General features: G+C 48.2%; 1 pseudogene; it reads right to left on the bottom strand.

Annotated features, from left to right (window-relative positions):
* Window positions 1–15,644: 15,644 nt before the first annotated feature.
* Window positions 15,645–16,890, bottom strand: LOC142697971 (very long chain fatty acid elongase 5 pseudogene; annotated as a pseudogene).
* Between the last annotated feature and the right edge of the window lie 1,377 nt (window positions 16,891–18,267).

Raw genomic sequence — 18,267 nt, 5'->3', positions numbered from 1 at the left:
GATCGAATCCCAGAGCTGGATAACGGCACATCATTTGCTAACAAACCGCCCGGGCGGGCCGCCGACATGGCAATCAATTTCCGAAATCCGTACCGCTGCAAAAAAGGCCAAAGCAAAGGCCGCTGTAAACAAGGATATTTCAAAATGGGAAGAACAAACGTCTGTTAGAGGGTGCATGGGGGGCCACAGACGCACGTGGCTAACTTATCAAGTCTGGTTTGCAACTAAATAGTCCACACCAGGAGAAATTGCAGCCCCCTTTATACAGGTACAATAATGTAGCAGACACAGTTGATTCAATGTTCACACTTTACTGGAGATAAACTCTCTTGGAGGAGCAGAATTCTTGAACGTTACAAATGCAATAACACAGTCTCTTAATAAATGCAACTACATACATTGGCTGACAACCTGCTCATTACCAGCCCTTGACGGCTTGTGCCCTGCATGGCAATCCAGCATTTATATCAATTCAGCGGCTCCCGCCCCGCCTGGCAATCCAGCACTGAGGCCTATTCAGCGGCTCCAGCCCCGCGTGGCAATCCTGCACTGAGACCTATTCAGCGGCTCCCGCCCCGCCTGGCAATCCAACACTGAGGCCTATTCAGCGGCTCCAGCCCCGCCTGGCAATCCTGCACTGAGACCTATTCAGCGGCTCCAGCCCCGCTTGGCAATCCTGCACTGAGACCTATTCAGCGGCTCCAGCCCCGCCTGGCAATCCAACACTGAGGCCTATTCAGCGGCTCCCGCCCCGCTTGGCAATCCTACACTGAGGCCTATTCAGTGGCTCCCGCCCCGCTTGGCAATCCTACACTGAGGCCTATTCAGCGGCTCCAGCCCCGCCTGGCAATCCAACACTGAGGCCTATTCAGCGGCTCCCGCCCCGCTTGGCAATCCGGCTGATTACAGCCCTTGACGGCTCCCGCCCCGTCTGGCATACAGTTCGAGCAGTACTCCGTGGCTTATGCCCCGCTTAGCAATCTGAGTATTTACAGTCCTTGGTGGCTCCCGCCCCACCTGGCATATCTAGGCACTGCACACACACCCTTATCTGTGATCCGGCTGGCCATCTATTGTGGTCACTTACTTTACTCGTGTCCTCAGACCAGTCTTTGGCTATCAAAGAGGAGGACAAGTCTTTACTGCTCACCGCTCCATGTGTTCCATAAACTGGCTTGAATCTCCATGTCATTACTCGGACCTAGTTGTACAGCACCGCTCAGTACTCAGGGTTTTCAGGTACTTCACTCCAGCCCTTGCACGTGTGTATATTGCAGCTCACCCGCTTACTCCATGGTGTCAGTGTTTGGGCCTCCTCGCTCACACACTCAGCAGCCCCTCTCTGTCTTTCTCCACTCACCCTGCACTCCACGTCACTTCCTCCCTCCTGCTTTCTATCTCTTCCTGCCAGTATGGAGCCATCTAGTGGCCAAAGTAAATTATTACAGCTGATACACATGTAATACATACACGGCAAAACAAATAGACAATGGAACAGACTTAATAAAAAGCATAAACTCAGTTCTTTTACGTAAGGGGAAATACAGTGTTCGACCCCCTTACACGTCCTTAAGGACCTGTAACAACTTTATGAGGATGGGGACGGGAACAGGGCGTCTAGGGCAGAGCGAACGGAAATCCTGCCAATTACAACGTGAAAGGGCGTCAGCTACATTGTTTTGAACACCGGGAATATGACGGGCCCTAAATTGAATGTTGTGCTGCAAGCATCTTAAAACCAAATGTCTAATTAGAACCAAAACCGGCGCAGAAGAGGAAGTTAAATGGTTAACGGCATGAACCACGCTGGCATTATCAGACCAGAACACCATAGATGAATTTGCTAACTTCTCACCCCACAACTCTATAGCAACTATGATGGGGAACAGGTCCAGTAACGTTAAGTTTTTGCACAAACCCCTAACGCGCCATGCTTCGAGCCATGGGGCCGCACACCAGGAAGAGCCCAGTATAGCTCCAAAGCCGCATCTGTGAACAACTGGATCTCCTGGTTGGATACGGTAGGTGACCTCCAGCACGTGCGCCCATTGTAATTGGCAATAAAATTTAACCATGCTTGAAAATCGCTCCTAAGGGCAGCAGTTATATGTACATAATGGGTAGGTAACTGGGCACCATCCGTGGACAGGGACAAGCGGCGCGAAAAAAATGCATCCCGTAGGCATAACTCTATTGGCAAATACCAAAAAGCTCAAAAGGGAGAACGCAACTTTATAACTTTATCAGCCGGTAATCGGAACACCATTTCTGAAGAGTCAATCTCTATACCCAGGAAAGACAACACTGTAGTAGGGCCTTCGGTTTTCTCTTCAGAAAGGGGGACGCCAAAACGAGCGGCCAAACCGCAGAAAGAATTTAACAATATCTGGCAACACGGCGACGAAGCGGGGCCCGCGAAAAGGAAATCATCCAAGTAGTGTGTCGTGGATGTACATCCCGTAATTTCCTTCAAAACCCACTCCAAAAAGGAACTAAAAACCTTGAAGTAAAAAGATGAGATAGAACAGCCCATAGGGAGGCACATGTCATAAAAAAACAGGCCGTCCACCTGACAACAGATGAAAAAGTCCAGATAGACGGGTAACAACCGAAACGCAGATTCGACGTCTGATTTAGCCATAAGGGCTCCTTGACCCACCTGGCGAACTAAGTCCACCGCCCTGTCAGACGAGACGTACGAAACAGCAGACAGGTCCTTATCTATGCCGTCGTTAACTGAACTTTTGTGTAGGACAGGTGATGGATCAAACGGAATTTTCGCGGCTCTTTCTTGTGTACCACCCCTAGGGGGGATGCCCGAAGGTTAGAAAACGGTAACTCAGAAAAGGGGCCGGCCATCCGGCCAAGCTCTAGTCCCTTTCCTAATTTATCTGCAATAACCGAAGGGATTTCCCTGGCGGACTTCAAATTACCGGAAAACATTGGTGAAGGGTTATGAACAAATGGAATAAAGAACCCGAACAAAAAACCTGTCCTAATTAGGGCAGCCTCCCCCATCTTGGGGTACCGGTCTAGCCAGGTTAGCATCTCTAGGACGCGTATTGGAGTCCTTGACTCTGCCCGTACTATTGGGAGGCGGAACCTGGGCATTCCGCCGGTTACAACGGACTGCTGGTTGGAGGCCCCCACAAGTGGAACACTCGTGTTTAAACTTGGAGGACCCGTAGAACTTGCAGTGCCCTTCGTTGAAGAGACAGCAAGTCCCAGTTGTCTTGAGCCCCGACCCCAGCGGAGGGACGGCCAAACGCGGGTGGGGAGAGGGCTGCTGGCTGAAAGGGGCGCTGCGACATCATAAGCCTCAGCCAAACATCCGTAGCTTTTGTATCCCAACCGACCTCTGGTTTTTGCAACATACGCCTGCGGAGCTCCTCATCGTAGCGCCACCAAGCTGAACCCCGATGGGACTTATAGGCGCTAAAAATAGTATACAAATATACAAATAGTTGGAAAGACTTTTCGGGGAACCTCTGCGAAACTACGCAGCCCAGTACAGCGAAAGCTTGTAGCCAGTTATTAAATGTTTTTGCTACCTTTGGCTTGGCAGGGACACCCCTTTCAAAACGTCGTTCCCTATCGATTGTCGCCGAGTCCACAGACACCAGGGACCAAATATCAATATATTCGTTCCTTGCTATATTTTCCCTGGTATCGTCAGATAAATGCAGACCGAGGGGGGGGGAAACCGCAAAAATAAGTATCCCTGAAGGCGGGCAGTGACGGGGATGCCATGGACGTGGATGCCTCCACTAGCGGTTTACCTTCCTCCACCTGCGAGGCCGGCAGGGATCGCAACACATTAAAAACATCAACATCAGACGTTCCCCCTGAACCCCAAGCCCGAAGGCAGTCATACTCACCGTGTCCTGATGCCAATACCGGGACCACAGCCGTCGAGGGTGTCGGTAGAGGTACAGGTGCTGCGGGTGCTACTGGTACCACCACAACGATTGGTCTTGCTGAGCGACGGCGAGCAGAGGCACGGTTGCAATGGCGACGTCGGTCATGGCTGTCCCGCGGACTGCCGAGGTGTGACGACCCAGTGCGTGAGCTCTCTGACCTTGAACTATAGCTTGACCTTGATGGCGACCTCCTATGCCGTTTACGATGTCTAGTTGACCGTCGAGATGAGCGGCGCCTGGATGAACGGCGAGAACGGGAACGGCGGGTCCGGTTGGTATCCCTTGAGCTAACCGAAGAGGCCCTCTCAGTATGCTCTGCCAGGAGGTAAGCCAGAACCCAAACCTGCGGGTATGACGAATGCAGGCCGTGTATGGGGAGGTGGTGGTGGTTGCTGCACCCTAGGTAGCTCCTGTTCGCAGGGGAAGAAGTCCTCTTCACTGTCCCCCACGGAGCCATCATCCCCGTCGTTCAACGGAGGGGGGGGGAGTCTCATGCCATTCCCCTGCTACAGTACCTGGGAGGGAGTGCTGAGCGGCTATCCCCCCCAGATGCAGTACCTGCTGTTCTCCTTAACGCTGGTGAGACCCCCTCGGCAGATCTACTATATGCGTTGGTGGAGTGCGGGTGGTCGTGCTCCTCGCGGCCCCGGGGCGAGGCCTAGCACGGCCCAAGCTGGTGGGAGATGTCAGATGGAGGAATGACATCCTCGTCGGGCCCCTTAGCCACCTCTCGCTGTACTTGCGGCGAGAGTGCGGTGTGCGCATGTGCGGCCTGTCTAGCCGACAGTGAGCGAACTCTACTGTCGCCGGAGGGGGATAGACATGCTGGCGGCCTGGAGCGGCGGGAGGATCGTCGTGCAGGGAGTGTGCCAAGTAGGGAAGACGCCGGTGCCACAGTCTCTTGAATAGGAGGCTGCAGCCATACAGAACCCTCGTCCTGCATCCGGATATGGAAAATTTCTTCAAGCTCCTCCTGACAATCAGTTAAGTGTACTCACAATTTTGAAATAAATCCCTGCGCAGTAACGGCCAGAAGAGGAAGTTGTCTTCCCTCCTTGCCCTTATAAACCCAGAACGGGGAGGGTGGGTAAGACCGCCCTATATCCCCCCAAAAAATGCCCTATAGGCGGGTACCCCATACCCTATAGGCCCCACTAATGTAAACACTACATGGAACAATCCCCCTAGCATAACGTGGCTTAGTTAACCCCTTCATTGCCACCCAGTCATGGGCACAACGGCCAATAAGCCTGAGGGCCTTCAATTACGAGGTCTGGTATACGAGGTGATAATGAGGTAATGTCTACTGACCTGCATATTCTGATAGTAGCTCAATACATTCACCAGCATGTGGACCAACATCGACCACTCCATGATCTTTGCTGTCATTTCACTGATCTGTGAAAAAATATCAAAATGAATACATTAAAAGTTGCGCAAAGCAAGAACTTTCCACCCGGGCCGAGGTTTTTCTGCATTCATGTTTATTGCATGGAGTCATGTGACTGACGGCGATGCCAAAACGGACCTGACCCATTGTCATGTGACACCACATCCATTACATTGCGGACGTCACGATCACCATGGTGCTGAGAATAAGCACAAAGATTATAGGTCCAATTGTATTCCTATAGAACGGCTTCTAGGGATACAAATAAAATCTATCCAATGATCAGGAATATTTGATAATCTCATTAATGCCGGATTAAAGGAATTTTACATCCACTGGTTTGTACCAGCGGCTCAGCATGTCAATAACGTTATATTATGTATGAGATATACTGTACATATCTTTACACATTGATCTCCAGCACACAGGTGGGTGTATACTGATACCCTACCTCCAATGACTGTATTGGAATTCCGTATTGCCGCTCTCCGTTCCACCCAGAAGACGTAAGAATGCCCAAGGATCCATATGACGGGGCGTGAACCTAGAAAGAAACAAATAAACTTAATGCAAAATAGAATCCGGACGGATATAACCAGCGAAACAATCTGAATGCCACCGCCCAATACGCCGAACATCCTCATGAGATAGGCCGAAACCGCTGGCCGTGGTAGCGGCTCCAATGCGGAATGAATGTGTTTCTAAATCCTTGAGGGGAAAGCCAGCACGGGTTAAGGCTGACCGAAATATTGCCGTGAACTGGAACCTACCTAGTGAGCGGTTTTTCCATCGGCATGGGAGAAAAATTGGGTACCTGACACGCGAACATCTGTATAAAGCGTGACGGCACAGACAGGGCAGGTTGGCCCAGGAACCGGTCTTAAAGATACCCAACAACATCTGCCGAATTTGTCTGTCTTGGGTTTCCGTATGGGGAAATCGAACCCCAGAGCTGGATAACGCCACATCATTTGCTAACAAACCGCCCGGGCGGGCCGCCGACATGGCAATCATTTTCCGAAATCCGTAACGCTGCAAAAAAGGCCAAAGCAAAGGCCGCTGTAAACAAGGATATTTCAAAATGGGAAGAACAAACGTCCTTAAGGACCTGTAACGACTTTATGAGGATGGGGAAGGAAAGAGGGCGTCTAGCTTCTCATCTAACTGCGGATTTCTTCCACCCTTTTAATGCTTGCGCAATGAAAAATGACTTGGTGACATCCGGCCATGCGCGCAATTTAAAGAAAAAAGCCAGACCTGAAAGGCAACGCTGCGCAACTGCCCCTGAGGCCCCGCGGTTCCATAACCTAGTCAGATATTCCAATACGTAAGACCGGAGGGTAGCTTCATTGGGACCCAGGGAACGAACACCGACAACATCCAGCCACTCATTCCACACCTTACCGCATGTAGCCCAGGTAGATGGCGCAAGGGATGACCTTACTAGGGGGACCAGCTGAGATCCAGAATCCTCCACAGTGCATCCGGGCAGCTGGCCATGGGCAGAGCGAACAGAAAACCTGCCAATTAAAATGTGAAAGGGCGACAGCTACATTATTTTGAACACCGGGAATATGACGGGCCCTAATTTGAATGTTGTGCTGCAAGCATCTTAAAAAACCAAACGTCTAATTAGAACCACAACCGGCGCAGAAGAGGAAGTTAAATGGTTAACGGCATGAACCACGCTGGCATTATCAGACCAGAACACCATAGACGAATTTGCTAACTTCTCACCCCACAACTCTATCAATATATTCGTTCCTTGCTATTTTTTCCCTGGTATCGTCAGACAAATGCGGACCAAGGGGGGGGGGGGGATACCGCAAAAATAAGAATCCCTGAAGCCGGGTAGCGACGGGGATGCCATGGACGTGGATGCCTCCACTAGCGTTTTACCTGCCTCCACCTGCGAGGCCGGCAGGGATGGAGCCGCTGGGGCTCCCGCCAACAGGGGTCGCAACACATTAAAAACATCAACATAAGACGTTCCCCCTGAACCCCAAGCCCGAAGGCAGTCATACTCGCCGTGTCCTGATGCCGATACCGGGACCACAGCCATCGAGGGTGTCGGTAGAGGTACAGGTGCTGCGGATGCTGCTGGTACCACCGCAACGATTGGTCTTGCTGAGCGACGGTGAGCAGAGGCGCGGTTGCTATGGCGACATCGGTCATGGCTGTCCCGCAGACTGCCAAGGTGTGACGATCCAGTGCGTGAACTCTCTGACCTTGAACTGTAGCTTGACCTTGATGGCGACCTCCTATGCCGTTTACGATGTCTAGTTCACTGTCAAGATGAGCGGCGCCTGGATGAATGGCAAGAACAGGAACGGCGGGTCCGGTTGGTATCCCTTGAGCTAACCGAAGAGGCCCTCTCAGTATTCTCTGCCAGGAGGTAAGCCAGAACCCAAACCTGCGGGTATGACGAACGCAGGCCGTGTAGGGGGAGGTGGTGGTGGTTGCTGCACCCTAGGTAGCTCCTGTTCGCAGGGGAATAAGTCCTCTTCACTCTCCTCCACGGAGCCATCATCCCCGTCGTTCAATGGAGGGAGGGGGTCTCATGCCATCCCCCCTGTTACAGTACCTGGGAGGGAGTGCTGAGCGGCTATCCCCCCAGATGCAGTACCTGCTGTTCTCCTTAACGCTGGTGAGCCCCCCTCGGCAGATCTACTGTATGCGTTGGTGGAGTGCGGGTGGTCGTGCTCCTCGCGGCACCGGGGCGAGGCCTAGCATGAGCCAAGCTGGTGGGAGATGTCAGGCCCGGCGATGGAGGAAAAACATCCTCGTCGGGCCCCTTAGCCACCTCTCGCTGTACTTGCGGCGAGAGTGCGGTGTGCGCATGTGCGGCATCTCTAGCCGACAGTGAGCGAACTCTACTGTCGTCGGAGGGGGATAGACATGCTGGTGGCCTGGAGCGGCGGGAGGATCGTCGCGCAGGGAGTGTGCCAGGTAGGGAAGACGCCGGTGCCACAGTCTCTTGAATAAGAGAATGCAGCCATACAGAACCCTCGTCCTGCATACGGATACGGATAATTTCTTCAAGCTCCTCCTGGTCCATGACAATCAGTTAAGTGTACTCACAATTTTGTAATAACAAATCCCTGCGCAGTAACGGCCAGAAGAGGAAGATGTCTTCCCTCCTTGCCCTTATAAACCCAGAACGGGGAGGGTGGGTAAGACCGCCCTATATCCCCCCAAAAAATGCCCTATAGGCGGGTACCCGATACCCTATAGGCCCCACTAATGTAAACACTACATGGAATAATCCCCCTAGCATAACGTGGCTTAGTTAACCCTTTCATTGCCACCCAGTCATGGGCACAACGGCCGATAAGCCTGAGCGCCTTCAATTACAAGGTCTGGTATACGAGGTGATAATGAGGTGACGTCTACTTACCTGCATATTCTGATAGTAGCTCAATACATTCACCAGATTGAGGACCAACGTCGACCACTCTATGATCTTTGCTGTCATTTCACTGATCTGTGAAAAATATCAAAATATCAAAATTAATATATTAAAAATTGAACAAAGCAAGAACTTTCCACCCGGGCCGAGGTTTTTTTGCATTCATTTATTGCATGGAGTCATGTGACTGACGGCGATGCCAAAACGGACCTGACCCATTGTCATGTGACACCATATCCATTACATTGCTGACGTCACGATGAAAATGGTGCAGAGAACGAGCACAAAGATTATAGGTCCAATTGTATTCCTATAGAACGGCTTCTACGGGTACAAATAAAATCTATCCAATGATCAGGAATATTTGATAATCTCATTAATGCCGGATTAAAGGAATTTGACGTCCACTGGTTTGTACAAGCGGCTCAGCATGTCAATAACTTTATATTATGTATGAGATATACTGTACATATCTTTACACATTGATCTCCAGCACACAGGTGGGTGTATACGGATACCCTACCTCCAATGACTGTATTGGAATTCCATATTGCCGCTCTCCATTCCACCCAGAAGACGTAAGAATGCCCAAGGATCCATATATCGGGGCGTGAACCTAGAAAGAAACAAATAAACTTAATACAAAATCAAATCCGGACGGATATAACCAGCGAAACAATTTGAACGCCACCGCCCGATACGCCGAACATCCTCATCAGATAGGCCGAAACCGCTGGCCGTTGTAGCGGCTCCAATGCGGAATGAATGTGTTCTGAAATCCTTTGGGGGAAAGCCAGCACGGGTTAAGGCTGACCTAAATATTGCCGTGAACTGGAACCTACCTAGTGAGCAGTTTTTCCATCGGCATGGGAGAACAATTGGGTACCTGACACACGAACATCTGTATAAAGCGTGACGGCCCAGACAGGGCAGGCTGGCCCAGGAACCGGCCTTAAAGATACCCAACAACATCTGCCGAATATGTCTGTCTTGGATTTCCGTATGGGGAATCGAATCCCAGAGCTGGATAACGCCACATCATTTGCTAACAAACCGCCCGGGCGGGCCGCCGACATGGCAATCAATTTCCGAAATCCGTAACGCTGCAAAAAAGGCCAAAGCAAAGGCCGCTGTAAACAAGGATATTTAAAAATGGGAAGAACAAACGTCTTTAAGGACCTGTAACAACCTTATGAAGATGGGGACGGCAACAGGGCGTCTAGGGCAGAGCGAACGGTAAACCTGCCAATTAAAACGTGAGAGGGCGTCAGCTACATTATTTTGAATACCGGGAATATGACGGGCCCTAATTTGAATGTTGTGCTGCAAGCATCTTAAAACTAAACGTCTAATTAGAACCACAACCGGCGCAGAAGAGGAAGTTAAATGGTTAACGGCATGAACCACGCTGGCATTATCAGACCAGAACACCATAGACGAATTTGCTAACTTCTCACCCCACAACTCTATCAATATATTCGTTCCTTGCTATTTTTTCCCTGGTATCGTCAGACAAATGCGGACCGAGGGGTGGGATACCGCAAAAATAAGTATCCCTGAAGGCGGGCAACGACGGGGATGCCATGGACGTGGATTGCTGCACCCTAGGTAGCTCCTGTTCGCAGGGGAAGAAGTCCTCTTCACTGTCCCCTACAGAGCCATCATCCCCGTCGTTCAACGGAGGGGGGAGTCTCATGCCATCCCCCCTGCTACAGTACCTGGGAGGGAGTGCTGAGCGGCTATCCCCCCAGATGCAGTACCTGCTGTTCTCCTTAACGCTAGTGAGCCCCCCTCGGCAGATCTACTGTATGCGTTGGTGGAGTGCGGGTGGTCGAGCTCCTTGCGGCCCCGGGGCGACGCCTAGCACGGCCCAAGCTGGTGGGAGATATCATACCCGACGATGGAGGGATGATATCCTCGTCGGGCCCCTTAGCCACCTCTCGCTGTACTTGCGGCGAGAGTGCGGTGCGCGCATGTGCGGCCTGTCTAGCCGACAGTGAGCGAGCTCTACTGTCGCCGGAGGGGGATAGACATGCTTGCGGCCTAGAGCGGCGGGAGGATCGTCACGCAGGGAGTGTGCCAGGTAGGGAAGACGTCGGTGCCACAGTCTCTTGAATAGGAGACTGCAGCCATACAGAACCCTCGTCCTGCATCCGGATACGGATAATTTCTTCAAGCTCCTCCTGGTCCATGACAATCAGTTAAGTGTACTCACAATTTTGTAATAACAAATCCCTGCGCAGTAACGGCCAGAAGAGGAAGATATTTTCCCCCCTTGCCCTTAGAAACACAGAACGGGGAGGGTGGGTAAGACCGCCCTATATCCCCCCAAAAAATGCCCAATAGGCGGATACCCCATACCCTGTAGGCCCCACTAATGTAAATACTACATGGAAGAATCCCCCTAGTATAACGTGGCTTAGTTAACCCCTTCATTGTCACCCAGTCATGGGCACAACGGCCAATAATCCTGAGTGCCTTCAATTACGAGGTCTGGTATACGAGGTGATAATGAGGTGACGTCTACTGACCTGCATATTCTGATAGTAGCTCAATACATTCACCAGCATGAGGACCAACATCGACCACTCCATGATCTTTGCTGTCATTTCACTGATCTGTGAAAAAATATCAAAATTAATACATTAATGCACCCAACAGGGAAAGAAATTTCCAGTTTCACTGTGAAATGAAAAAGAAAAAGGTCAATGTTAAATAATATGGAAAAATTGTCAGAATTGTCTCATTTTAACAATCAACAGTCTGATAATCTATAGGACTGAGGGGATGATGTACATTAGTGGGGGGGGCATGGTTGTTGATAACAGTCAGTGTGTAGCCACCAGAGAGCCAGGCCACACACCAAAAGGCCAAGAAGATGGAGAAGAGACTGCATGTATACTATTATAAGCCCATCAACAACTTAGCCATGGATAACCTAACATTAAAATTGACACAGAACAAACTTGTTTCCTTTTAACATGGGTTGACCCGGGGTCGGCCACAGCTTTTTTTTATAAATACTAATATTGAAAATAACATTAACTTTTAAAGTAAACACCCGTATACCAGCCGCCAACATAAGTGGGCATGTAGGTCATTTACCTTACAAAACCGCCATAAGGAGGACGTGTACTCACACTATATGTGCCTCTGCCCCACCACGACCCCCAGCCAATAGGAAAAGTGCCTGCTCAATCCCATCCTGCAGACCGGACAGGAATATATTCAGGCCAATATCTGTAAGGTGAACTCCGTCTGACAGTAACAGGCATCTGTTGTCACCCTCCAGTTGTCTGTGCCTGATCACTACTCCCCCCCTTTCTCCCACAAAGCGAGATACACGTGTATTCAGGAGCCTCCGGCCCCTCTCAATTGGATTACCACCCCGGGCCCCGTGCCACACTGCCCTGGGGATTACTTCTAAACATACAAGCACGAGCTCCGGAAGAAGGAAGCAAACTACTCAAGGTCTGACTGGATTAGGGCAATCAACTCACCAAGGCGCACTGATCATAAATCATTCCCCCCAATGTGTAGAACCAAAACCGTCGGCACCAGCCGGTGCCGACTAATATCCACCACTTCCGGTAAGGTCTGCAACGATCTTAGGCCGCTCCAATAGATCTCTGCATCCTGGAATCCAAGTGAATTTCCCCCGAGCCCTATAGCCGCTCTCCGTTCAGCCCAAAAAACATATGAATGGCCCATTATCCATACTGACGGCCGGTAATCTAGAAAATAAAAGAAATTAGTGCAGAACCAAATCGGAGCGAACGTAATCTACAAAGCCATCAGAGCGCCAATGCCCTATACGACGCACCTCAGTATCGGTCAGGCCCAATTAGCTGGTGGTTGTAGCCGCTCCTATGCGAAATGAGTGGGTGCCGAAGTCCCCAGGGGGAGGCCGACAGATGACAATGCCTTTTTAAATACTGCAGAGAACTGAAATTTTGTAAGGGGGCTGCCGTCAATATACGTCATAAACTGAGAGCCACAGTTATGCAAACTTAAGTAGGAAGATGCTAAAGCAACAGGGCAACCCGCACCCCCGATTGCCCACAACGAAACCCAGCAGCCCCTGCCAAAAATATCTGTCTTCGATCGACGTATTCGAAAACCTTGGCCGGATTCAGACAAACTAACGTCCTCAAATAAAAGGCAGCCCGGCCGCGTAGCACTATAGGGAACTAACTCAGGTATCCGCAGAGCACCAAAAAAGGAAAAAGCCACGGCTAACAGGGCCGAGTCAAACATAGAAGCACATACCTCAGGTAAACAATGCAAAAGTTTTAACAGAATTGCAAAATAAATCGGACGCCTAGATTGGAACTGCCGACTTCTCTCACCCCTTAATGGACTGCAAAATAAAGAAGGATTTTGTGACATTGGCCCACCCATGAAGCTTAAAGAAAAATGCCAGACCCATAAGGTGACGAAGCGCAACTGCTCAGCCAAACCCGACAAATATTCCATAATATAGGCTAAACGAGGATGTTCCGGAGGACCAATAATACGTTCCCCTACAACTTTCAACCACTCGTTCCATGCATTACCATAAGCCGTCCAGGTAGATCGAGCAAGTGATGCCCTGACGAAAGGCACTAACTGGGATCCAGCAGTCTCCATAGCCCATCCGGGCACTCCGTCCCCTCCTGTTCTGCCTGCGGGAACAATAAATGAAACTGGAAATTAAAACGAGAAAGAGCATCAGCAATTTTATTGTCAACACCTGGAACGTGACGAGCCCTGAACTGGATATTATGTTGTAAGCATCGCAGCACCAGCCGGCGCAGCAATATCACCACAGGGAGTGAAGCGGAGGTTAGATGATTAATAGCCTGCACGACACTCTCGTTGTTGGACCAGAATAACACAGACGAGTTTGCCATAGTCCCGGCCCACAATTCCACAGATACTATGATAGGGAACATTTCCAATAGAGTCAGATTCGCACATCATCCCCTGGCACGCCAAGCGTCCGGCCACTGGGCCACACACCATGCTGTACCAAAAATAGCCCCGAATCCTTTGCTACCTGACGCATCAGTGAAAGTTTCAAAGTCAATATTGGAAACAGTAGGCGACCTCCAACATGTGCGTCCATTATAGTCCTGCAAGAATATAGACCAGACTCTGAAATCCGCCCTTATCCCAGATGAAATTCGAACCAGGTGATGAGGAGAAAATACCCCTCGGTAGCCATTGACAATCGGTGAGAGAAAATCCTACCCATAGGCATAACCCTGCTGGCAAAAACTAGGAGACCCGACAACGATTGAATCTGCTTCAATTGCATCTTTTTTTTAAAAAAAAATTTTTTTCTTCACAACTTTTATATTTTTATATATTAACAGACACATGACGTGTATTACTGTATAAATGCCTTTAAATGGCTTTGCCAGTGCTGGACGCTCGGCAACTAAGGAAACAAAACTAAAAACACACTTGTTCACACAATTTCCTTGGCATCATTATGACTAACTTGTTCATTGCAAAGACAACGACATTTAATGTACTGCTGTCCCACATTGCATTGAGTTAAAAAAAAGTAAAAATAAAACAAAGTCAAAACATACTACTATTTTAAAAATTATAAATGGGAATTACAACAGAGGAGGGTAACATAGGGTGGTGGTGGTGGGGGGGGGGGGGGTTACAAATGCACCTGTTGCCCAAACACAGAAGGCAGTTGTTATGCTTGCTGTAACCATACACACAAAAAGGCAGCCTAGGAATGTTTGACATCGTTTTGTTACTAAGTGTCTATGCCACGGTGACAATATACATTTGAGCACCTAAATATATACCTGTATTGTTCAGACCATAAGCTCTCCTTGAGTGCAAATCTTTTGCATTATACAAACAAGCAGCTTAACCACAAATGGAACAAAACGCAAAACTGCGATACAATAAAAACAGAAACTTTCAGGGCAGCAGTCACATCCGCAATTCAAATGAAATAAACCAATTATCCATCAAGTAAAAGACTAAAACTAATGACACGCTGATCTTTGAGTGATGTCACCAGCTTCTATTGTGTGCTTGTAGGAGACGAGGAAACGTTATTACTAGTATAATACAAAGAAATTCTAAAAATATATCAATCTACTATAAAGCCAAGTTGCCAAATGTTTTTTTCCTTTTAAACCTTTTTTCTAAACGGTAGGAAATGATGGGCCCTGTTATCTAAATGCTGTTTTATTAAGGCATGTTTATTCAAACACACAGGTATCCTGCATTAGAAATGTATGATAACTTCTGGTACCTATAAATTACTATTCAGCACCTAGAATTTGAAACTAGTAAGGCAACAGCAGTGTAATTTACTACAATATTACTTTTTTTTGTATCCACAACTTACAGCGAGGGCACGCACGCACGCAGTAACAATCACTGGTCTAAGTCGATATCAGAGTGGTCTGCCGGGGGAGTCTCAGTAGCAGCCGACATTGCTCAGGGCTCTCTTTGTATATAGCTATGTGACAAAAACATTTTTTAATCCTTAACATGTGATACTCTGCTCATCTTCATCCTTATCACTGCCTGATCCCATGTGTCCTTTCTTATGTGCCAGCTGTGACTATCCCACTGTATTTTATCCAGGAGATACCTTACATAGCCAGGTATGGAGTTGTTACCTCGTCTTATCTCATCAATAATACGTCTACAAAACTGTTATACGGGTTATAGGGTGTTGGCTTTCTAAAAACATGAAAATATGGATGGATTATAGAAGTGTATCTAAAAATATATGTGTTTAGACCTTACCACAGGTTCTATTGTTAATGGCAATGCCTCCTTACACACATTTCCATTTTGGATAAGGTGCTATAGGCAATAGGTAATAGTGCTATATGTTCTAGAGCAGATGGGACCTTCCTGTAGATCTACAGATGCTGTTTTCTTACAAGTCCCATCAAGAATCATATTAAATGTGGAACTCAATACAGAGGTCGGAAGAGAACACAGAAGCTTGTAAGTCTCACACAAGCCTCTATCATGGCATACTGAGACTTGCAGTTCATCATCTGTAGCTGTAGAGGGCAGAACTAAACAATACCTGCCCGCTAATTTTGTGAGCAATTCTAAATGTGTTTTCAGCATTTTAATGATAGGTAGAGTTTGTTAAGATCTACATTAATCACGTTATATAACTAGGAATAATTTACAGTCGCTGTAAGGGTGTCAGTGCACTGTGTTTTTAATCTGATGGTATATCATCTGGCGCAGTGAACTGGTGGCTGGTTTTTCCGCTCAATCCCTTCTTTGTTTACGCTGCTTGACATTTTCCTCCTGGGAAGAAAAGCCGTTTGTGTGTCCGTTCGCTGCAGTCACTGAGCCGTTCTGGTAATCTTTCCTTCGGGAAGAGGCTTTCATGTATGTCTCAATGTAGAAATTGGTAAAGAGGATGATGAGAGAGATCATGTAGCAGTTCTGGAAATACAGCCATCCCATGGGGACTGCACAGCGCCAAATCATTGCACAGCTGGTCTGAGTCAGTGTTAGGACGAACTGGGTCAGCTGGCACTGGGTGATGTATTTCTTCCACCACAGATAAGGTCGCATGGCTGGTATAGCTGATAGTCCGTAGTAAAAGTACATGATGACATGGATAAAGCTTTTGAGAGTAGCACCAAAGTAGGAGTGTCCACAAGGCACCCAGTTCATGACAAACCACCAGTTGTTTAGCATGGACGCATGGTGATAGACATGTAGGACGGTGATCTGGTGGTTGTTCTTGCGGAGAATAAAGAAGAAAGTGTCCATGAATTCAATGAGCTTGGAAATGTAGTACCACCAGAGGACTCGAGTTATCTTCATGTCTGCATCACCTCCACTGTGAGTGTCCTGGCAGAAAAAGTTGTATCCTCCTTCCCATACTCCTGTTACCAGCTCATAAAACATGTACAGCGAGAGCAGTGTAAGGCCAATGTTATAAACTACAAGAATCCCTCTGCAGGAAACGGGTGGTCTGTTTTTCCTGTACTTCGGTCCTAAATAAATACAGGACGGTGCAAACAAATGAGGGGATGTAATTATCTAACATGAACCATCATTTTACTCGCGGGTCTCTTGGTCCAAGCAAGTTGTCTATATATACATTCACTGCTTTATCCATGGCCTCCATTTCTTAAACCGTTCTTTGGCTGCAGCCCGGGTACCGTTATATTCCCAGCGGCTTCACTTTCCTGTACGACTCCTGGCTCAGAGGAGGCACTTGCTGTGTGAAGACTCTGCTCCAATTGCATCTTTTTAACCGACAAGGCTGAAACGAACAGGGATTGTAATTTCTATCCCTAAAAAGGAAACCGGGACCCTCGGTTTTCTCTAGGGAAAGTGGAACACCAAGTAGAAATTGCCATTGCGGTGACGCAGGGGTGCCAACAAAGACAAAATCGTCTAAATAGTGCGTAATGGACGCAGTGCCGATTTGCTCCTGGAGAACTGATTCAAGCAACAAACTAAACACCTCGAAATAAAAGCATGAAATTGAACAACCCATGGGAAGGCACATGTCATAGTAATATTGGCAACCCAATAAATGAAAGCAATCCTCATGGACCGGCAACATCCGGAACGCTCACTCGATGTCAGATCATAAGGGCCCTGCACCCGGAACTACAAACTAAATCGACAACTTGATCGAACAAAACATAAGACACCGCTGCAATATCCTTGCGAATACCGTCATTAACAGAACGAGCCTTAGGGTAGGACAAGTGGTGAATTAAACAAAATGTTTCCACCTCCTTTTTAGCAACCACACAAAGAGGTGAAACACGGAGATTAGGAAAAGGTAAAAAATAAAAAGTTCCCGCCATGCGACCTAAACTCACCTCTGTCCCAACCTTGTCCTTCACAACAGCTGGAAATTCGTTAGCTGACTTTAAAGAGGCTGTCACCAGATTATAAGCGCCCTATCTCCTACATAATCTGATCGGAGCTGTAATGTAGAGAACTGCAGTGGTTTTTATTTTGAAAAAAGATCATTTTTGAGCAAGTTATGAGCAATTTTAGATTTATGCTAATTAGTTTACTTTTGACCAAGTGGGTGTTGTACAGAGGAGTGTATGGGGCTGACCAATCAGTGACCAATCAGCGACCAATCAGTGACTAATCAGCATCATACACTTCTCATTGTTCCAGCCCAGCATGATCCACAGCACAGTGTGATTGTGCAGTGAAAGAAGCTGGGCTGGAACAATGAGAAGTGCAGGACGCTGATTAGTCACTGATTGGTCAGCCTCATACACTCCTCTGTACAACACCCACTTGGTCAAAAGTAAAAACACACCCAGCTGTCTATTAAGAAACTAATTAGCATAAATCTAAAATTGTTTTGTTTATAAGTTAGTCAAAAATTATTGTTTTTCAAAATAAAAACCACTGTTGTTATTTACATTACAGCGCCGATCAGATTATGTAGGAGATAGGGCACTTATAATCTGGTGACAGCCTCTTGAAATTACGCTAAAACATTAACGTAGGGCTGTAAACAAAAGGAATGAAGAAACCAAACATAAAACCGGTTCTAAGTAGGGCGG

This window comes from Rhinoderma darwinii (assembly GCF_050947455.1).
Source record: "Rhinoderma darwinii isolate aRhiDar2 chromosome 10 unlocalized genomic scaffold, aRhiDar2.hap1 SUPER_10_unloc_9, whole genome shotgun sequence".
Classification (NCBI taxonomy): domain Eukaryota; kingdom Metazoa; phylum Chordata; class Amphibia; order Anura; family Rhinodermatidae; genus Rhinoderma; species Rhinoderma darwinii.
Note: the sequence above shows the minus strand (reverse complement) of the source record. Positions and strands in the feature narration are given on the sequence as shown.